The sequence below is a fragment of the Cupressus sempervirens genome, chromosome 3 (genome assembly GCF_028749045.1).
Source record: "Cupressus sempervirens isolate cs-2001-9-10 chromosome 3, ASM2874904v1, whole genome shotgun sequence".
NCBI classification, from domain to species: domain Eukaryota; kingdom Viridiplantae; phylum Streptophyta; class Pinopsida; order Cupressales; family Cupressaceae; genus Cupressus; species Cupressus sempervirens.
The window spans coordinates 310,517,603-310,542,422 of NC_143120.1; positions in this window are offsets into that span (position 1 = coordinate 310,517,603).

Genomic DNA, 24,820 nt, shown 5'->3' on the forward strand with positions numbered 1-24,820 from the left:
TCCAAAATTTATATAAAAGGGGTTTTCCTCCTTTCACTTTCCATAACATGAAATCAATAGATGAATAAATTTAAATCTTCCATGACTTTTTCAAGTTTTTGTGTAATTGAAGACTTGCACTCAACATTTGAAGGAAAACACCAAGTCTTCATTTTTTTAAGATCCATTCAAAATATAGAAATATTCTACATCTGATGTACATTTTTCTTCATACATGATTAACAATTAGAATAATTCTCAAGAAATAAAGAAGATCCAAATTTATCCATTCTTCTTATCTCTTCTTTTCCATTGATGACCATAAAGAACACCAATATTCTAGATCTAAGATTGGAAAGTGTATATATAAACATGCATTTAAAAAGTAATCCTCGATTCAAAAATACATTTCAAGCACATGTATTCAACCATACTTATGGATTCTATTTATTTCTTCATCCATCCATTACTAAGAAGATACCATTTCTAGGTTGAAATCATGAAATTACTAAGAAGTCTATACCATTTCTAGGTTGAAATCATGAAATTGCTAAGAAGTCTATACCATTTCTAGGTTGAAATCATGAAATTTTTTCTAGGGCTAGGTTGACTATGTGATCCATCTCAAGGTAAGTTTACTCTTTCTATCTCACCTCTTGTGCCTACTTTTATACATTAGATGTAATATCATACTTTGTTATTTTCCATTTCCTTTGTAGTATCACAAAATACTTTAATAATTTTATATATCATAAGCAAATATTTATCTTGAAAGGAATACATCCTTGAATCTATATCTTGCACTAGAACCCCTTTATTCATTTTGGGTTGTGATAATCCACTTTTGGTTTGAGGCTGAGCCTCTTGAGGTTTTTATGCTTTTATCATACCTAAAATTTGGTGAGTGATCATCACTCATATAAATTCTCACCATTTCATACTTCTCAAACATTCTTAGTTTTTTTCATTTTCATCCTCAAATTAATATTTTCACAAATACATTTGAAGTGTAATTCCAACACATATATTGCGATGCTAAGTTGTCACAAAATCAACAAAGGGTATAAGTGTCAAATATACCCCTTGGTATGACTTAGATGGATGATGATACTATTGCACAAGTGCAACACCATCAATTGTCACAAAATTCACAAGTAAGATAACCAACCTTTGTGACACCATGTGATCTCTCAACAAAATGAAAGTCTTATCATGAAATCAAGCGATATTTTGAATTGTTCAAACTTTTAATTGCATAGCAAGTTTTGATGAACCACTCACTAGCTACTTTGAATCTTCATTAAAAATGACAAACAATTTGTTTGCATGCAATTACTTTGAACCCTAATCTAACTATGTTGAACCATTTAAGTCAAACCTAGGTACTAATCTTTAATTCCTAAAGTTTTGAAAACTCAAGAACTCCCTAAATAACTCTAACTCAAACTCTAACTCTCATGTATGTATTTATGTGATCATATTTAAATTTTATTGATATGTACATGTTACAAATTATCTAGACATGTGATGTACGTTCAATTACATATATTTTAAATTTAAATAAAAAATTGTGTGTACATTAGAATTAGATAGATATACATGTGTGTACATTCAAATTTAAGTATTTTAAAATTTGATAGATGTAAAGTTACCTAGATATGTGTGTGTGTGTGTGTGTGTGTGTGTGTGTGTGTGTGTGTGTGTGTGTGTGTGTGTGTGTGTGTGTGTGTGTGTGTGTGTGTGTACGTGCACACATGTATATTTATAATTTACCTATGGGGAACAACATTCCATCACTTTCTTCAGGGTCATATAACTTTGTCCTCTCTGCAATACATTGCAATAAATAATAACTAGCACCTTCATGATTTCCAGGCTCAACAATCACTGCAAAGACATCTCTTGCACAACAAGTATACATGTACATGTATACAACATATATAAGACAATTCAAATTGATAATTAAATAACAAGTTGAGATTAATTTTTATGATACTTACCCACTTTTACAAATCTAGAGATATGATTATAATCATCAGAAATCAATGGAATATCATCAAAATTTTCATCATTTTTATCAAATATGTCAGTAACATCAAGTGGTACTGAAATCAATGCACCTATATATCCACGTGTTTGATTGATGCATTCTTGATAATCTTCATCAATGCAACTATCACAAAAACATGAGTATTCTCTTGTCTTCAATGTCCAATTGCAATTATCTATACTCATGACTGAATGTAAGGAACATGTCTTTTCAATCCTCTTGCAACCATGCATATTTTTTCTATTAACACCTGAAAGTTCATTAAATTGAAAATATGGACAAATTAAATTTAAACTTCAATGAATTGAAAAATAAAACTTAACAATAAAATTTTATAACTTAATTGCATAAAATCTAAACAAATGTACACATCCATACTTATTACCTCCCAAAAGACTCAATATGGTACCTGTCGACTCGCTGTTGATGATGTCCCAACCTCATCTAATGTAATATGTTTCTTACACCATTCAACAACATCATGTGCATCATTTACATGAACTCCCTGATAATTCATTTGATACTTTCAAAGAGCATGTTTGCTGTAAGCTCCAGCACCATCATATTCACCTTTTCATGAGCACTATCAAAGAAATTCCATATGTGTTTTATATTCTCATTGCGATGATATCTACATAATGCATAAAATGGTCTAGCTGATTTGAACTATGTGACACATCCATTAGACCAAACATAATGTTTATCAACATTTATGTTTCTTTATTTCAAATAAGAAAAGAACATATTGAAGAAATGTTCTACATAGTGAATGTGATGTTCTTTATCATCGCTTATATAAAAATGATATTCCTTTTTAATTACTCATGCTTGAAATGTACTCTAAACACCATCCAAACCTAACTGTGCATATCTATAACAAACATGTACCGTAATAGTGACTTGCTTAGAAAATAAATAATCTGATTGAATTGCTTTCTGATGAACAAAGGAATAGTTCTTTGCAAAATCAACAACTGATACAATCGTTCCAAGTGGGAAATGATCTCTCAAAGTTTGAAACTATTGTGCTTGCCACTTTGCAAAAAGTGTGTGACGAATATAAGGTTGAATCAAATTTTTAAATCTATCCATAAATGTTAGAACAGGTAACTCCTCTTCAACATATTCCAACCTTTTTGTCTCTTTCCCCAACTTTTTTTCATTCTTGACATACTTGTAACTTTTGCAATTCAAATTTTTTGTTACATCAATATTTCCATTTTCAACGAAAATAGAGCCAATTCACCACATGTTTCACATAATCCTTTGATGAAATTTATTTGACTAGCTCGATCATCTATTTTGTCACATAGAATGGATGATACAAACTCACTTCTCCTACTAGGAGAAGTAGCATAAAAACCATATGTGTCTTCTACAAACTTTTGAAATACTTGATAGTGGAGATCAAACTCAATATGATGACAACAACAACATGTTTCAAACATTTTTTTTGACCTTACAAAGTATGGCTTCAAATTTTCAAACAACGTTTGCCCAACTTTTACATTAGGATGTTCACTACAAAATGACACATATAACTCATGTTGTGTTGTGTCCAACCAATGTTTTGCATGATGTTCATATTGACCAGATGCAATCCTATGCCTGATAGCAATTCTACTATTTGATGAAGGATGAGTGTTATCAATCCAAAATGATATGACTAAATTTTTTAATGACTATTCAATCCTATCAGAATGAGGTGCTCTATGCATGATTGCCCAATTGCCCTCCATAGTACTTTCATCCACAATTAATCTTCTCTTAACATATTTTCTCATTATTTTCCTACTAAAATCCATTTTAGACGAAATTGAAGATATTTGTCTATTTTGGGTCATATTCTTACTTACAATAGACATCAACATCACTTTTCTTGCCACAGACTTATCTTTAGTTTGAGAGTGTTTTCGTATGCTTCTCAAACCTTGTTTTACATTTTCAATCATATCAGTTTGCATGCTAGAAAATCTTCTCTTCTTTGATGTTGTGTCTACACCTAAAAATTTCAATGCCTTTTGCAATTTCATTTGTGTAAGAAAAAGTGAAAGTAATTAAGCTTGTTCAAGTGTTATAGTGTTATCAAATTGAGTCATAATTTCTCTTATCTTCTTATTCATTGACCTTTTCATAGACAAACTTAATGGTTGAATAGTAGCTGCAAGTCTTCTCAATTTATCCACATCCATTTTAATTAAATGATCTAATTTTTTTTGAGAAATAACATTCTTTATAGATTGGGCAATATTTAGGAGTTCATCCATACCAGTTCCTGCACTTGATCCCGACCCTTCTCTAACTTTTGTTATTGGAATTTCGACAGGGAGCGATCTTGAGCCTTATCCAACATTCATTGTTTGAGATTATGCAGGGAAAGATTTTGACCCTTCTCTGACTTCTGTTATTTGAACCTCTGTAGAGATCGATCTTGAACCTTCTTCAACATTCATTGTTTGAGATTCTATAGGGAGTGTTCCTGACCTCTCTCCCATATGCACTTCGTCTACTTTTGTTAAGCCTTCTTCAACATTTCCTTCACCTTGTTGATTGTCTGCAACAAATTTATAAATAAATCAAATCAGATAAAAAATAAGATTGAAACATAATTAAATTCAAAACCATATAAATAAATAATATATATAATTACATACCTTGTTTAATTCAATGATAATGTGCCACAATTTTTTGAAGATTTCTTTGTTCTGCTTCATTAGATCTCTTTCTTACATATTTGTTTTTCCTTCCTTTCTTGTTTCCCATTATAAAACCATAAAAAAAGAATTACCCCTTGCCTCAAGATAAATTTCATGCAATAACTATATAAAAATGTCATTGTATGGATTCACTATTTTTAAACTGACCTGTCTAAAGGTGATGTCAGCATTTTTTTTTTACATGTTCGTGCGAATGCCAAAAATTAGACATGTGAACATGTCTGGTTGAATTTCTGACAGCTGAAATTTTTTGAACCACATGTTCGCTGCGAACATGTGTTCACAGCGAACATGTGTTCATAGCGAACATACTTTATATGTTCGCGTGAACATAGAAAATTAAAAAAAAATTGGCCCTTTTTTCTTAAATTTTTTTTTTGGCTCTTTTGACACCCATAATTGTAGATGAATGATCTGCTACTATAAAATAAAAAACCCCAAAATGTGCTACTTAGAGCAAGCTTTCCAACGACTGTAATTGTAATACATATTTTAATAATAAAGACTTTCAAATATGAGTTTAACTCATCATAGGTTCATTACCAATTGAACATCAACTGACTTCGACACTTCGAGAAGATTAGTAAATTAGGTCAATTTTTTTTGAAAAAAATCTAGGAAATAGCTTTCTATTGAAAAAAAAGATTTATGATAAATTGACTTCAAATTATCTATGTCAAAACGAACGTATGTTTGAATTACAATTGGTGTCACTTCAAAACTTCATAAACTATACAATATTCAACCAAATTGAATCAAACCAAATGCATCCTCTAGATATTGATGTTACAAATCTAACGCTGAAAGAATTACCTCATTATCTTTTCTAGAAAAAAAATTATGTATGTCAAGCGGACTGCCACTCTTTAAAAATATTGAATTTTATTATGTACCACTTTTCAGAGGAGAAGAAAAAATTGACATAAATATTTTTTTTTTAGATAAAAAAATATGGTTACAAAGTAAGAATAGAGTACTAAAAATCACTAGTTTATGTCATCTTGAAATTATTTATAGTTATACAGATATAGGGCATATGCACCGAGTTGTGGTGCCAAAAAGGTGACAACAAATTTTTTTTTTCCTATTTTAAACAGCGCGTACGCGCTATAGCGCGCACGCGCTTTCTAAAAATTAAAAAGTATGTATGATGGGCTGCAAACCCGCAACCCATCATTTTCATTACCATTTTCTTTTACTCCTACAACGAGCAGCGCATACGCGAGTTGAAGACTCAACATTTGCACCACCATTTGCCAAAATGCCTCCTCGTCGACGAAATCCAAGACCACAAGCGCACCCACGACGACGCCGTAATAGATATAAACCTAACTTTGCATTGTTTGATATATTTTTCATATTGTTTTGTAAGTTTTTTATATTCTTTTGTAGGGTTTTTACAAATTTCATTTAGATTTGTTTATTTATTTGAATTTCAATTGATTTTTTATCAGGAAATGCTCATAATCAACCAGAAAATCCACAAGAACATCAAAACCCTCAAGAACCCCAAAACCAAAACCCTCCTCAAGAAGAAGAACAAATTCCACAACTCGAACCAATTGCAAGACCTCCACCAGGCACACAAGAAAATCTAAGAAATGAAATAGAGAGAGGCAAAACTGAATTAGAAGGAATCATTGCTCGGTTGAAAGAATCCGAAAAAACCAATCCAATTAGGGCTCAATTGGCATCATCCCTCAAATCCATTAACACTCAGATAGCCTCAGTTAGTGGTCAGTTAGATATTTGGTGAGCTAAGAGGGATGAACAAAAAAGATTTTATGCAAATAAATTGTCATATGAAGATGTTAAAAAAAAGGAAATACCAAAAGGTAGTATATGTGCATTATTTAGAAAACCCGGTGAGCAAAATACTGTTAGAGAGGGTACTAAACGATTCCCCATCCATTGGTGCATACATGATGCTATTAGAAATAATTTTTGGGATAGATGGTGGATGGTTTTTGATGCCCCTCCTTGCAACAATCACGAGGTTCCCATGTATTTTTTGAAGAAATTATATTGTGAGTTTGTCCTTGGGGAGATCCCCAATTATTTTGATATGTTAGACTCCCAGGGTAGAGGTGGGGGGTCATCAGTTGAGAGGCCCGGAGCACGTCGTGACCCTAATGTAGTTAGGGCACCCGTGGTCCATCCATAGCGTGAGCATGTGATTATTCCTTCAGTTGTGAAGGAACATGTAGAGGCCAGCACTCTAGGGACCATTAATGCTTTGACACAGACCCTCATCCATTCCACGAGCCCATTAGTTGAGGGGGAGCCTTCTATGCGTCGTGGTCACATGTGCACTTCATGTGGATCCCTATGCACATTTGGCACTCATGTCGGAGATGGTGCAGATGATGGGCTTGTCACTGATCAGTTCCTGAATGAGAAATTTGGCATTGACACACAGGTAAATTACTAATTTGATCACATTTCATACGTATAGTGAATGATTAATTAATTAGGATTTATTGACATTGTTCAAAATTTAGGGTCAAAGTGTTCCTAGGCCTAGCAGTGATCCTCCAGGCCCATTTTTTGTCCCTTCGACGAGTCCTGAGGTATGTATCAATTTAATCATTTTAATTAATACATATATTTATTACGTAATCATATTAAGGATTGACCAAAAAAAATATGCATGTGCATCAGTTCTCCACAGGACCCTCAACCTTTACCACAGACGTAGAGCAGAAACATCATACGAGCTTCACACAGGTACAGTTGTTTCATGTTAATTTAATTCATTTGATTATATTTATTCCATGTTTCATGTTAGATATAACGTGTATTGTATGACGTGCAGCTCATGATGTCAGACACACCTCCTCATCTGCGACAGTCTGTTGATAGTGGAGTGACTGCAACTGTGGCTAGCTCATAGCCACTGACGGAGGTATGAAAGAATTTTCTTCGTTTTAGTTGTTGTTTATAATAGTTAATCTCAAAATTTCTAATGTTATTTATAAGTGATTATATTTATTGAATTGTTGTAGGGTCTTGTCACGCCTGATCGTCCACGAGCATTTGAGGTGGACTTACAGAGTGACTATTTGTTGGCGGTAAGAAAATAATTGATTTTGTGAGTACATATATTTGATTTCAACGTATAATAAATATTGATTCATATCTACTTTCTTTGTATTAGTTGGACCTAGAGAAGAGCCTCAACAAGAGGTCAAGTGAGCGTGTCAAGAAGGCCCCGTCATCTCCACTGTCTCCCTCCACACGACGGCAGAGGACGTCGAGAGACTTGTTTCCTTCCCCTCGTGGGAAGGAAAAGATGTAGTTGAGATATTTGATACATATATATAGAGACTTGTTTCCTTTCCCATGTATATATATAGGCATCTGAGAGACATATTCGATACACATTTGATGTACATATGACATTCTATATTTGATGTATGACATTATTGGTTAATATATGATATGTTTGTTCATATACGACATTATTGGTTATCATAATATATTATGTGTTTGTTAATGTATATGACATTATTGGTTATCATTTTATATTATATGTTTGTTCATGTATGACGTTAAATTAGATATGTTCGTGTATGACATTAAATTAGATATGTGCATGTATGAAATTAAATTCAATTGCTAGAGAGTTGCCATTATGTCTACCAACTAGTAGATGTTCTTTTTTGCTTTATTAGTATTTCTCAAAAACTACAAAGAAGCTGTTTCTGGTAGTATCTACTATAGTCCTACTCAAATATGTTTTCAAAAATACTTAGTATGGCAAAGAAATGTCTATGGAAAGCTTGTCAAATAGGATATTAAAGAACTAAATGTGGATAGTCATTAGTACCCATCAATAAGAACACAGACATCTTTCTCAAGCAAGCCATATGACATTAGCAAGTAATTTATAAATTTCCTTTGCAAATAACTAGAAGATGTTATGAATCTTAATACATAGTTAATCATGAACTCATTATTCCATCCAAGAAGCATATATCACCCTAAGCCAATTAACCGACAGGATAAAAATTAATTCAATTTCAACAAAATTTTGAGTATAACAAGCATCTTAGGGATTCTTACAAGAATTAACATGATGTTCACAAGAGCATTACAAGTTCTTGTAATGCTATTTCACATATTGTAATCATATTCAGTTTTGAATGGCCATTTGTGTTACAAGCATAAATGTTCTTTAAGGTCTTTTAATTCTAGACATGAATTTTATTATGAAGCTTTTTTATGACTACCCACTCAATGCATATATTGTTGTTCCACATTATGCTAATTTGACTTTCATTGGTTGATTTGGGTCTAGACATGATGTTATTCACTACCTTTTATATATATATATATATTTTTGTAGTGAGGTTCTGGCTTGAATGAATGTATTAATCATCGAAGTTGTGAACCTTGGTCGAGATCCTTACAAATATATTTTCAAATTGGACCTCAAATAGTTTTCTCAGTCACCCCCTGTACACAGATACTGAAATTGTAGTTAATTACAAAATTAATATTGAATTAACACAAGTTTAATTGAGAAGTATTATGTACCTCAATAGGCTAGATTATTATTGACTGGGAAGCTTTATCTTAGAGCAGTTGGTTTCCTAAATCTTTAGCGCAATGACAATCTTATGGAATGTGGAATTAGGTCTGCTAGCTAAGGAACGTTCTTTAAAAGGTAGAGGAAACTCAAGACTCACATGTTTCCAATCAATATAAATGTTTAAATCGCTTCTCTAATTTTTTCTATTTATGATCTTCTTCAAACTTAACTTTCTAAATGCATTGATGGGGAAATAAAGATCTTCTAGGAACTAAAGGCTAATCATGTTTAATACTTACAATTCTCTGTTTTTATCTAATAATTTAAAAAAGATTGTACAAGTGTTTTCAAAGAGCAACACTTGTCACTAACATCATAAGAAGGAATATCCAAGGAGTCTTACCACTGATCCCCCACCACCAAATTCAAGAGAAAACAAAATTCCACTACTAAAGAGATAGTAACAATGATCATCCCTAGTCTCTCCCTTATCACAAAATGATTACCATCAAAATTTGCATTTCCAATTGCGTCATGTGCGTTGAAGTGATAGTAACATTTTCACTCTCTTACCTAATGTCTCCCATTTTTTCACATATTGATAATCGTTGACTTAAATTATAGTCGAAGTATTGACAGCCCATAGATATGCCCCGTCAAAGATCGCAGCCCTGTGGCATTTAGTGACCCTTAGGGACATTCTGGTTCAGTGTGCCTGAGAATGTTCGAGCACTGAAGGGGACAAGAAGAGGTTGGGGATAGGGTTTACCCGGCCACCCAGAGCTAATGGAGCAAACAGTTTGATCCCATGACGAAAGATGAGAGAGATTTGGCAGTTGGCAACTTTGTACTGGCCAACACTACAAGTTTCAGCATCACTCGAGATGGCATTGTAGAATGAAAACAGAATGTGATCTCCAAAAAGTGAGAGAGGTTATTGTAGGTCTCTACAACAAAATCCTGTAGGAATTTGAATCTCATCCATATCTTGCACGAGCTCCGAGATATGCCCCGTCAAAGATTGCAGCCCTGTGGCATTTAGTGACCCTTAGGGACATTCTGGTTTGGCATGCCTGAGAACATTCAAGCATTTAAGGGGACAAGACAAGGTTGGGGATAGGGTTTACCAGGCCACCCGGAGCTAATGGAGCAGACAGTTTGATCCCACGATGAAAGATGAGAGAGATTTGGCAGTTGGCAACTTTGTACTGGCCAACACTACAAGTTTCAGTATCACCCGAGATGGTGTTGTAAAATCAAAACAGAATGTGATCTCCAAAAAATGAGAGAGGTTATTGTAGGTCTCCACAAAACGGTCCTATAGGAACTAGAATTGCATCCATATCCCGCACAATCTCTGAGATATGCCCCGTCAAAGATCGCAGCCCTATGGCATTTAGTGACCCTTGGGGACATTCCGGATTGGCGTGCCTAAGAACGTTTGAGCACTAAAGGGGATAGGATGAGGTTGGGGATAGGGTTTACCCGGCCACTCGGAGCTAATGGAGCAGACAGTTCGATCCCACGACGAAAGGTGAGAGAGATTTGGCAGTTGGCAACTTTGTACTGGCCCACACTACAAGTTTCAGCATCACCCGAGATGGCATTGTAAAACAAAAATGAAGTGTGATCTCCAAAAAGTGAGAGAGGTTATTGTAGGTCTCCGCAACACGATCCTGTAGGAACTAGAATCGCATCCATACCTCTCACGAGCTCCGAGATATGCCCAGTCAAAGATCACAGCCCTGTGGCATTTAGTGACCCTTAGGGACATTCTGGTTCAGCGTGCCTGAGAACGTTCAAGCACTGAAGGGGACAGGAAGAGGTTGGGGATAAGGTTTACTCGGCCACTCGGAGCTAATGGAGCAGACAGTTTGATCCCACGACGAAAGATGAGAGAGATTTGGCAGTTGGCAACTTTGTACTGGCCAACACTACAAGTTTCAGCATCACCCGAGATGGCATTGTAGAATGAAAACGGAATGTGATCTCCAAAAAGTGAGAGAGGTTATTGTAGGTCTCTACAACACAGTCCTGTAGGAATTGGAATCTCATCCATATCTTGCACGAGCTCTGAGATATGCCCTGTCAAAGATCGCAGCCCTGTGGCATTTAGTGACCCTTAGGGACATTCTGGTTCGGCATGCCTGAGAACATTCAAGAATTGAAGGGGACAAGACAAGGTTGGGGATAGGTTTTACCCGGCCACCCGGAGCTAATGGAGCAGACAGTTTGATCCCATGACGAAAGATGAGAGAGATTTGGCAGTTGGCAACTTTGTACTGGCCAACACTACAAGTTTTAGCATCACCCGATATGGCATTGTAGAATGAAAACGGAATGTGATCTCCAAAAAATGAGAGAGGTTATTGTAGGTCTCTACAACAAAGTCCTATAGGAATCAGAATCTCATCCATATCTTGCACGAGCTTCGAGATATGCCCCGTCAAAGATCACAGCCCTGTGGCATTTAGTGACCCTTAGGGACATTCTGGTTCGGCGTGCCTGAGAACATTCAAGCATTGAAGGGGACAAGACAAGGTTGGGGATAAGTTTTACCCGGCTAGCTGGAGCTAATGGACTAGACAATTTGATCCCATGACGAAAGATGAGAGAGATTTGGCAGTTGGCAACTTTGTACTGGCCAACACTACAAGTTTCAGCATCACCCGAGATGGTTTTGTAAAATGAAAATAGAATGTGATCTCCAAAAAGAGAGAGAGGTTATTGTAGGTCTCTACAACACGGTATTGTAGGAACTAGAATCGCATCCATACCTCGCACGAGCTCCAAGATATGCCCCGTCAAAGATCACAGCCCTATGGCATTTAGTGACCCTTGGGGACATTTCAGATTGGCGTGCCTAAGAACGTTCAAGCACTAAATGGGATAGGACAAGGTTGGGGATAGGGTTTACCCGGCCACTCGGAGCTAACAAATTAGATAGTTCGATCCCACGACGAAAGGTGAGAGAGATTTGGCAGTTGGCAACTTTGTACTGGCCCACACTACAAGTTTCAGCATCACCCGAGATGGCGTTGTAAAACAAAAATGGAGTGTGATCTTCAAAAAGTGAGAGAGGTTATTGTAGGTCTTCACAACACGGTCCTATAGGAACTAGAATTGCATCCATACCTCGCACGAGCTTCGAGATATGCCCCGTCAAAGACCGCAGCCCTGTGGCATTTAGTGACCCTTAGGGACATTCTGGTTCAGCATGCCTGAGAAAGTTCGAGCACTGAAGGGGATAGGAAGAGGTTGGGAATAAGGTTTACCCGGCCACCCGGAGCTAATGGAGGAGACAGTTTGATCCCACGACAAAAGATGAGAGAGATTTGGCAGTTGGCAACTTTGTACTAGCCAACACTACAAGTTTCAGCATCACCCGAGATGGCGTTGTAAAATGAAAACAGAATGTGATCTCCAAAAAGCGAGAGAGTTTATTGTAGGTCTCCGCAACACGGTCCTGTAGGAACTAGAATCCCATCCATACCTCACGCGAGCTCCGAGATATGCCCCGTCAAAGATCGCAGCCCTATGGCATTTAGTGACCCTTGGGGACATTTCGAATTGGCGTGCCTGAGAACGTTCGAGCACTGAAGGGGATAGGAAGAGGTTGGGGATAGGGTTTACCCGGCCACTCGGAGCTAACAGAGCAGACAGTTTGATCCCACGACAAAAGGTGAGAGAGATTTGGCAGTTGGCAACTTTGAACTGGCCCACACTGCAAGTTTCAGCATCACCCGAGATGGCGTTGTAAAACAAAAATGGAGTGTGATCTCCAAAAAGTGAGAGAGGTTATTGTAGGTCTTCACAACACGGTCCTGTAGGAACTAGAATCTCATCCATACCTCGCATGAGCTCCAAGATATGCCCCGTCAAAGATCGCATCCCTGTGGCATTTAGTGACCCTTGGGGACATTCTGGATTGGCGTGCCTGAGAACGTTCGAGCACTGAAGGGGATAGGATGAGGTTGGGGATAGGGTTTACCCGACCACACGGAGCTAATGGAGTAGACAATTTGATCCCACGAGGAAAGGTGAGAGAGATTTGGCAGTTGGCAACTTTGTACTAGCTGACATTGCACGTTTCAGCATCACCCGAGATGGCGTCGTAAAATGAAAACGGAGTGTGATCTCCAAAAAGTGAGAGAAGTTATTGTAGGTCTCCAAAAAGAGTGTTTAAAAATGAAAAAACAGCGGGGGGTCCTTTGTATGGTTTGGGAGTTTGACCATTAAAACTAGAAATTGTCCTAATAGTAAGTGCTAGTAATAGTTTTGAAATTTGATTGTTGAGTGCCTCAAGTTTGGGATTTTTCTTGTTGGTTTGAGTCTATAATAACCATTTCCATATGAAAAGTTGAGTGTTGAAACCATTTAAGAAGTATTTGCATAGTTTTCCCTAAAATTTGAGTGCATAAAAAGGGGTATGTTATTGCTCCCAAGGTGGATTTAGTGTTTTCTCCAAACAAGAGTTGCATTTTATGCTTGAAGTCATCTAATATAACCAAAGTGAAGGTGGTTGAACCATTTTTGGGTTCTAGAGACGTTGCAAAGTAAGAGTTCTAGAAAGCCCTAGGGTAAAGGGGCTAGAAAGGAGGGTTTTGTAAAAACCATTGTAAAGTTGATCATGAGACCAAAAAAAAAAAAGAATCCTTGCATTTGAGTCGTGTCTTAAGACTTTTTTGGGTCATGGGAGTTCCAAAAGTCAAGGGATTGTGAGTTGCTTTGTAAATGGCCTCAAACTAGGCCTAGTTGGCAAACTAAAATAGCCAGTTTTGAGTGATATTTTACAAAACAAGTGTAGTTGGTTCTGGAGTATATTTTAGAGTGAGGAAAAGGGTATTTTAATCACCCAATAGTTTAGGACTAGCAAGGGCTAGTTGGAACAAGCCTAGAAGAGGCAAAATTGAGAAAGTGTAAGAGATGAGTTGCAAGAAACAACTACTGTAGATGATGCAAATATTGATGAGTTGTAAAGTGAGGGGGAGGAAATCACTATTGAATCCTTCCTAAAAATCAATGGCTTATTAGATGAACCAATTAACACTTTGTTGAGGAGTTATGGACAAAATATGAAGGGACTAGGTACAATTGCACCTAAAAATACCCAACCAAAAAACCTGAACCAGCCAGTGGACTATTATAGGAGATAAAACCTTGAGCATACAACAAACATTGATATTAGATTAAGCTTGCTAATGCAAGATTCACAACCAGATTGGTTGTAGGAGGTTGTCACAAACCTTGGGTAACCAAATACTTGTGGGGATGAAAATGTTTCCCTTTTAATTCCATCCCCACCACATGTTGACCCCAAGGACGTCATCTAATGCTTTGAAAATGGTGGCAACCATGATGAAATAAATAGTTAACAATTTTTTGATACCCAGGCCCAAAATGACTATGATGGAGATGATGATTTTATATGTTACATGCCACTAGACAGAAAACAACATAGTGGTTTACCCAGTAGATTCCTATAGCTACCAAAGAAAAGGATACAAAATTCTAAGGAACAAGAGAGACTAAGAAGTTATTTGAGGCTAATGCACTTTACATGAAGGAGAAGATCAGGGATAGGAAAGATGGGAGAGAGGAAAAGATTGCAAGAAATGAGATCTTATATGCTATAGAGAGGGGAAAATGAGTTGCGGAGAAGGTTGCACTAAAGGAATAGAAGAGGAAAGAAAGAGAGGATAATCTAAATGTTTGAAAGAGATATAGACCAAATATTGGAGGTGCACCTTCAACAACTATAGAAATTATATTTACAACACTAGTGGAAGGAGATGTAATTTCACTAGCCCTAGAATCAATTAGTATGCCCAACATACCTCTTCTCCCATAGCATAAATCACATTCTGATATGTTCAATGCTCTAATCCCTAGATTAGGAAATATTCTTACTTAATAAGTGTAACCCCAAGCATTGTCACCATAGTTGGCAACAAATGGTGAGAGTCCCAATCAACTAGTGAAAAAAATGACTAAGTTGATGGAGTTGAATCCTACATTACACACATCTCCTAGTAGTGGACAGGAGGATGTTGGGATTGGGAGCATAGCACCTATTCCCTTTCCCAGTTTTATGGACAATTGATGGGAACTCAAGTAGATGGGAGAAATTCGAATTTTTTTGAAGCGATAAAGTTTTGTGATGTATTTAGAATATCTAAGATAGACTTATTTTTTATGTGAACTAAACCATTCTTACATTACTATTTCAATGTATTTGTATTGTTATAATAGTTTGATTGTTGGTCATGGCGTAAAATATGTAAAGTTTAGAAATATAAATAGTTCATCATAGAGATATTATAGAATTAATTTATTTTAAATAATAGAAATAATCATAACAAATAGATAGAAATAAAAAATAATAATTTTATACAAAAAGTTTTAATTTATTTTAAATAATTAAATAATAGAAACATCGTAGAATTAATAATTCAGTATAATCATAACAAATAGACACTAAACAATCCCAAATTCAAACATACGAAGGTCCAACTAGAATAATGACTTTAAATAACCAAATACCAAAGCCAAACAAAGGAAATGGGACTTTTACCTTAAATAAATAAATTACATGAAGAAGGGTGGCTGGCTGTTTGGAAATCTACTTATTTTTCTTCTCTCCCTCTTGTCATCCAAGAGAACATGCAATGAAAGAAAAATATCGTCACAACAGGAAAATATGAAAAATATTGTTCTAGCTTTAAAAAAATTGGAGACATCAAAACATAAAATCTAGATTCTAAACAAATCAAAACACAAAATTTATGATTTAAACTAAATCTCATCACTTACGCATCATAACAATACGGTCCACCTTATTCATGTGGACAGTCTTGGGGAAGAGGTTGCAACAATGTATTTGGATCTAGTTGATCACTCTTTCTCTCTCTCCCTCTCTCTATATTCAATCTAATGAGTCAACTGGATCTGCTCAACATTTTAATGTCTCAAGTATTGCCTCGTGATCTGACTCGCAAACTCTCCAAAGATTCTTATTATGTGGTTTTCCACCATATTTTATCAAGTGGACATTTGATGCGACAACAAGATTTGAATAATGAAGAATCTTCCTCTCTGTTTGCCAATCCTCGAATAACCACAAGTTAGGGTTCTTCATAGAATATCGTCTAAGCCATGTGCCGGTTACAACCACCACACCGACATGGTACTCTAAACCTTCACCATCTATAACCGAGTGATCCAATTTTTGTTTGGCTTGAACACAACGACACAAATAATAATCTGTCCCTTCTTCATTGTCTTCAGGTGCAATAACAACAAAAACATGGCCTGCAGTGACAAATGTACAAAATGCGGTCATTAATTTAGAAAATACTTGCGTAAAAGTTATAAAGTTACATATTGAAATTACAAAGATATATATATATATATATATATATATATATATATATATATATATATATATATATATATATATATATATATATATATATTACCAGGTTGCACTAGATCAGACAAGCGGTCAAAGTCAATAGACGATTCCATCTGTACCATTTCTAGTGCTTGTGGGGGACGATAGGTGTCAATTGGGTCCAAAACTCGTATATCCCATTTGTCCACCCATTCAATCGACTCACAGTCATCCCAATTTTCCTCTGCACATGATGGACAATAGCATGCCATTTTTCGTGTGTGGATACTCCATGAACCTGCATCAGAGCTTCTAAAAGAGTGCAACTCACTGGATCCTGTTAGTGTGCAACAATCCTGATATGGTGCAATGTTAGTATTATCTATCAACCAAAAAAAATCTACGAACTGTAGACTCACCTTCCTTACCTGGACCCATTGTAGCGTTACACCACTGGACGATGGATTTTGCATCTGTCAATATTGCTCCATCTTTGTACTTTAGTTTTTCACGAGCTAAGGCTCTTTTGATGCATGCGCCTGCACCATCGTGCTCTCCCTTTCCATGACCAGCCTCTGTGAAATTCCACATGTATTGAATTCTACACAACTTGTGCATCCTGCTCAACCAATAGAACATTCGTGCATTCTTGAATTGAGATGCACAATTGTCTGACCAAATAATGTGTTGACGATATGTGATGCCCCTGTTAGCCAAATCTCCATAAAATAGTTGAAAACAACCATGTACGAACTTCGTAGAATGTGATCGATCATCGCTGATGTAAAAATGGTACTCCCTCAAAATCTTCCTGTCATCCTCTGTACTTATAGGTGAATGCATGAATGTTATGTGAACAAATATGGAAACCTGTTGAGAAGTATAATACTTTGCTTGCACCTCATTTTGTGGTTGTAGTGTGTAGTTCTCTACAAAATCTACAACCGAAACAATGGTATCCAGTGGAAACGTATCCTTGCACAACTTGAATTGCAAATCCAGCCATCGAGCTCTATGGGTATGCCTTGCATACTCATAAATAATGTTTTCACGAAAAATCTTCATGAACTCATACACTGGAATCTTTTCAATGACTAAATCACATCTTTTACCATGTTCCCATCTTTTAGAGCATATGTCACTGTCTTAAATTTTTCATAATCTACTATTTCATTTCCAATTGCATGTGTACTATCCATATGTTGACAAGTTGATAAAAGTTGCAAAGAACCACAAAATAAGCACGTACCATCCAAGCATGATGTCTTGTAAAATTGTTGGCCGTCCCTTATTTCACATAAAATGTTGGATATGAATTCCCTTGAAAATCTTGGTGGCTCATTTATGTCACAATCCTGCAAAACAAACTGAGAATGCAAAATTATGCATATATGCCTAAAAACATCAAAATGGTTAGAAAATTCAATATGTATCCTACAACAACAAGTTGTGCGTGTGTGATTTATCTTCACATAAAAAGGTTTACCCATCTCAAAAAATCTTTGACTTATTCGAATTTGAGGATACATACCAATAAATTTTGCAAAAAATTGTGTCTGAGTTGTGTCCAAAAAATGTTTTGCATGTGGCTCGCGATTTTGGCTACCAATCCTCCTTCTTACAACATCTCTTTGATTAGGGGAAACACGTGTGTTATTTTTCCAAAAATCTTCGATCAATGATTTCAAGGCTTCACTAATTTCTTTATCCTTTCGCAGCAGTCTACTGCTAAATGTCCATAACTCATTTTTTGTTGGATCTTCCAATCTCTCACGCCTTAGCATGGCTCTCCTTAGAGTACCTCTACCAATTTTTAATGTTTTGCTTGTCTTTCTCATGAGTCGAGCTTTCTTCATTTGGCTACTTACTATTGTCGATGTAAGTAATCGTCTTGCGATATTACTATCTTTGGTGCGTGATTTAGAACCCACTTTGTCATAAGCATTCATTAGATTCTTTACAATGTTTTTTTCATTTGAATCATCCATCGTTCTTAGCCCAAGAATCTTCATGATAGGGCTAAATTTTAAATTCCTCATCATTTCAACGAATAATTGGCATTGACCTGTAATATTTAATTCATTAAAAAATAATCTCCACATACGATTAACTTTTCTTTGACAAGTACGCTTGCTAATCTTGTCAGGCATTGATTTCAAAATGTTACTATCAATATCAATCAAATATTTTGGTCTTCTAAAATGAATTCTAGAAGGTGTTATAATCTCTTCAATTCTCTCAACATTTTGAACATCAACATAAGGTTGATTGTATTGCGTACCTTGAACCGAAGATGATGTGCCTTGGCAATAAGATGCAAAAGATGGAATATCACCTACTTGATGTGTTGATGTTGTGCTTTCAACATGACATGATGGAGTGTGTATATCGTCAGATCTACAAATCGGTGTCTCTTCAACATGAGAGGACGATATGACTTCAACATTGGAAGATGGTGTAGCGGACGATATGACTCCAACATTAGAAGATGGTGTAGCTTCACAATTCAATTGTCTTCTTGAGCGTAACAGTCTCATTCATTCTCTTTGTCTTTTCAATTCTTCCTCTTTGTTTCTTGGTACCGGTGGTTCTTGATCCTCTTCAAAAGTCAATTCTTCATTATTGCTTTGCAATTTTCTTTGCTCACATAGTAATTTCATTTTATCTCTTTTAATTGCCAAATCTCTCTCCCTATCTTCATTTGTTTGATTTTTTGGTTTCTTCCTTGGCATGATGATGATTTCTACATGTCAAATTATTCAAACATTTGAATTACTTAAAATGTGTAAATTACAAATTATTCAAATACATATAAAAATTATAATTATTTGAATGAATACACAATATATATATAAAACGACTTGTCAAATTTCTAACCATTTCGAAATAACATTTCATTGAAACATACAAATTTCAATGAATTCACTATATATTAAACAACATGTCAAATTATAATCAAATTTGTATCTATATATCAACAAACAATATTTAAAATAGATTGCACTAACCTTTTCTATACAAGGAATATTCAAAAAGGCTTCAAATCGTGTATCCAATGATTGAATTTGGTGTTTGTTAGCTTCCAAAAGTGTTTGCCACCTTGAAATAGTGTTTGTTAGCTTGAAATAGTGTTTGCCACTTTGAAAGAATGTTTGCTGTGTTGAAACCTGCGATTTCTGGCGGGATAACAGAGTGCAGAACAGAACAAAAGCAGAGAATGAATGAAACGGGCCCCAAAGTTGCTTTTTGACCATTTTTAGATGATTTCACATAGTGCGTACGCGCTATAGCACGTACACACTATATTAGAACACATCACTCTCCACCCTCCCTACTCTCTCTCTCTCCCTACTCTCTCTCTCTTCCTACTCTCTCTCCCCTCTCCCATCCCCTACACTCTCTCTCTCTCCCCTCTCCCATCCTTTACTCTTTAGATCTCTCACACACACTCCCATCCTCCCTCTCCCACTTCTTACTCTCTCTCTCTCTCTCTGCCACCTCCTACTCTCTCTCACACTCTCTCCCATCCCCTACTCTCTCTTACACAAACTCCCATCCGCTACTCTCTCTCTCCCCTCTCCCATCCCCTAAACTCTCTCTTTTGCAGATACACACTCCCATCCCCCTCTCTCTCTCCCCTCTCCCATCCCTTACTCTCTAGATCGCTCACACGCACTCCCATCCCTCTCTCTCCTCCTCTCCCACTCCCTCTCCCACCACCTACTATCTCTCTCTCTCTCTCAAGTTCTCTCTCTCCCTCTCTACTCTCTCTCTCTCTCTCTCTCCCATCCCCTACTCTTACTCTCTCTCTCTCTCTCCAATCTCCAACTCTCTCTCACACTCTCTCCCATCCCCTACTCTCTCTGACACTCTCTCTCATCCTTTCACTCTGTCTCTCTCATCTCGTACTCTCTCTCTCTCTCTGTCACCTCCTACTCTCTCTCACACTCTTTCCCATCCTTTCACTTTGTCTCTCCCATCTCGTACTCTCTCTTTTCCACCCCCTACTCTCTCTCTCACTCTCACACTCTCTCCTATCCCCTACTCTCTCTCTTTCACAGACACACACACTCACTCACACTCCCATCCCCCCTCTCTCTTCTCTCCCATCCCCTACTCTCTAGATTTGTCACACACACTCCCATCCCTCTCTCTCCTCCTCTCCCACTCCCTCTCCCAGGTCACCTACTATTTCTCTCTCTCAAGTTCTCTCTCTCCCTCTCTACTCTCTCTCTCCCATCCCCTACTCTTACTCTCTCTCTCTCTCTCCCATTCCCAACTCTCTCTCACACTCTCTCCCATCCCCTACTCTCTCTCACACTCTCTCCCATCCTTTCACTCTGTCTCTCCCATCTCGTACTCTCTCTTTGCCACCCCCTACTCTCTCTCACACTCTCACACTCTCTCCTATCCCCTACTCTCTCTCTTTCATAGACACACACACACACACTCACACTCCCATCCCCCCTCTCTCTTCTCTCCCATCCCCTACTCTCTAGATTTGCCACACGCACTCCCATCCCTCTCTCTCCTCCTCTCCCACTCCCTCTCCCAGGTTACCTACTATTTCTCTCTCTCAAGTTCTCTCTCCCTCTCTACTCTCTCTCTCCCATCCCCTACTCTTACTCTCTCTCTCTCTCCCATTCCCAACTCTCTCTCACACTCTCTCCCATCCCCTACTCTCTCTCACACTCTCTCCCATCCTTTCACTCTGTCTCTCCCATCTCGTACTCTCTCTTTGCCACCCCCTACTCTCTCTCACACTCTCACACTCTCTCCTATCCCCTACTCTCTCTCTTTCACAGACACACACACACACTCACACTCCCATCCCCCCTCTCTCTTCTCTCCCATCCCCTACTCTCTAGATTTGTCACACGCACTCCCATCCCTCTCTCTCCTCCTCTCCCACTCCCTCTCCCAGGTCACCTACTATTTCTCTCTCTCCCTCTCTACTCTCTCTCTCCCATCCCCTACTCTTACTCTCTCTCTCTCTCCCATTCCCAACTCTCTCTCACACTCTCTCCCATCCCCTACTCTATCTCTCACACTCTCTCCCATCCTTTCACTCTGTCTCTCCCATCCCGTACTCTCTCTCTCTCTACCGCCCCCTACTCTCTCTCTCTCACTCTCTCCCATCCTTTCACTCTATCTCTCCCATCCTTTCACTCTGTCTCTCCCATCTCGTACTCTCTCTCTGCCACCCCCTACTCTCTCTCACACTCTCACACTCTCTCCCATCCCCTACTCTCTCACTTTCACAGACACAGACACTCTTATCCCCCCACTCTCTTCTCTCCCATCCCCTACTGTCTACATCTATCACGCACACTCCCATCCCCCCTATCTCTCTCCCTCTCCCTCTCCTACCGCCTACTAGATCTCTCTCTCTCAAGTTCTCTCTCTCCCTCTCTACTCTCTCTCTCTCTCCCATCCCATCCCTTTCACTCTCTCTCTCTCCCATCCCCTACTCTCTCTCACACTCCCATCCCCTAATCTCACTCTCTCTCTCCCATCCCATACGAGCTCTCTCTACCACCACCTACTCTCTCTCACACTCTCACACTCTCTCCCATCCCCTACTCTGTCTCTCTTACACACATTCCCATTCCCCCTCTCTCTCTCTCCCTCTCCCACTCCCTCTCCCCCATCCCTTACTCTCTCTCTCCCCTCTCCCATCCCCTACTCTCTCTCTTTCATAGACACGCACTCCCATCCCCCCCCTCTCTCTCTCTCCTCTCCCATCCCCTACTCTCTAGATTTGTCACACACACTCCCATCCCCCCTCTCTCTCCCTCTCCCACTCCCTCTTGCACCACCTACTATCTCTCTCTCTCTCTCTCAAGTACTCTCTTTCCCTCTTTACTTTTTCTCTCCCATCCCCTACTCTCACTCTCTCTCTTCCATCCCCTACTCTCTCTCATACTCTCTCTCTCTCTCTCTCTCTCTCTCTCTCTCTCTCACCCCCATCCTGTACAAGCTCTCTCTACCACCCCCTACTCTCTCTCAAACTCTCACACTCTCTCCCATTCCCTACTCTATCTCTCTTATACACATTCCCATTCCCCCCCCCTCTCTCTCTCTCACTCCCTCTCCCATTGCCTACTCTCTCCCATCCCCAACTCTATCTCTCTTACACACTTCCATTCCCCCTCTCCCTCTCCCTCCCACTCCCTCTCCCATCACATACTCTCTCTCTCTCTCTCTCTCTCTCTCTCTCTCTCTCTCTCTCTCTCTCTCCCATCCCCTACTCTCACTCTCTCTCTTTGCCACCCCTACTCTCTCTCACACTCTCTCCCATCCCCTACTTCTCTCTTACACACACTTCCATCCCCCCTCTCTCTCCCTCTCCCACTCCCTCTACCATTGCCTAATCTCTTTCTCCTCCATCCACCCTCTCTCTCTCTCCCTCTCCCACTCCCTCTGCCATTGCCTACTCTCTTTCTATCCCATCCCCCACTCTCTCTATCTCTCTCTCCCCTCTCTCATTCCCTACTCTCTCTCTTTCACACACACCCATCCCCCCTCTCTCCTCTCCCATCCTCTACTTTTTCTCTCACTCGCTCTCCCTCTTCCACTGCCTACTCTCACTCTCTCTCACTCTCTCTCTCTCTCTCACTCTCTCCCTCTCTACTCTCTCTCTGCTACCCCCTACCCTCTCTCACATTTTCACACTCTCTCTCTTTCTCTCTTACACACATTTCCATCCCCCCTCTCCCTCTCTCTCTCCCACTCCCTCTCCCATCGCCTAATCTCTCTTCCATCCCCTACTCTCTCTCAAGCTACTCTATCTTCCCCCTCTCCCATTCCCTACTCTCTCTCTTTCACACACATGCACTCCCATCCTCCTCTCTCTCACTCTTCCTCTCCCACTCCGTCTCCCACCACCTACTCTCTCTCTCCCCCATCCCCTACTCTCAATCTCTCTCTCCCAACTTGTACTCTCTCTCACACTTCCTCTCTCTCCCATCCCATACTCTCTCTTTGCCACCTCTACTCTCTCTCTCACACTTCCTCTCTCTTGCATCTTGTACTCTCTTTGCCACCCCTACTCTCTCACATTTCCTCTATCTCCTATCCTATACTCTCTCTGCCACCCCTACTCTTTCTCACTTCCTCTCTCCCCTCTCCCATCCCCTTCTTTCTCTCTATCTCTCTCACACACACAAATAGCCATTCCCTCGCCCCACCCCCCCAGCTCTCTCTTGGTTTTGGTTTGCAATTTAGGTCTCAATAGTGCGTGCGCACTACCTCGAATTCAATAGCATTTTAATAGGGCGTGCGCGCTATAGGGCGCATGCGCTATTCAAAGCTTTGCATTAAAACCAAGCCTAAGGCTTGGTTTTTCCTTGGAGATCCAACCCAAAGGTTTGTAGTTTATAAACAGGTCTGAGACGTGTTTTCCAGCAAACATACAAAAAATGATTGATTTTTCTTGTGTGCTCCCCTTCAAGATTCTTCGTGGTTGGGTATCGATAAGATCAGGTTACATAACATTATAGGTCTCTGTGTTAGCTATCTAACCATATAATTTATTTTTAATTTGAACTATTTTAAGTCTTTCATCTATAATTTCTTTTGAATGTATGTTCATTTTTTGTCAAAAACCACCATGTACTAATTGGGCTGTAGATTTTAGCTCATTCATCGAATTTTGTAACAACTTAGTTTTTTAGAAACTAGACTCCATTCTACACACTTTGAAAAAAAGAAGTTTTGATTTTAGATTAGTTTTCAATCATTTCTAGGGGGAGCACACAAATATTTCACATTTTTGGGATGGGTCTAATTTAAAAATTCATTAAAAAAAAAATACACATTATAAAATTACCCGAAAAATCTGGGATAAACTACACAGTGTTAGGTAACTTTTGACTAGAGCGATTAAAGAATTTCAAAAAAAAAGTTAAAATTTTAGGGGGGCCACACTTTGTACTATGTTATGTTTTTTTGGAATAAACAGTACCACTTTCTGTGGCCCCCTTTTTTGAGGACCTAAAACTAAACCATTTTGAAAAAAAATTAGTAGTTTAGAAACTAGATTCAAAGGACTACGACTTTTGTCTTTGTCATATCTTAAAATTTTGAGCGTAACTATCTTCAAATTCTTGTTGAAGTCCAAAATTTGCTGATTTCAGGAAAAAGGT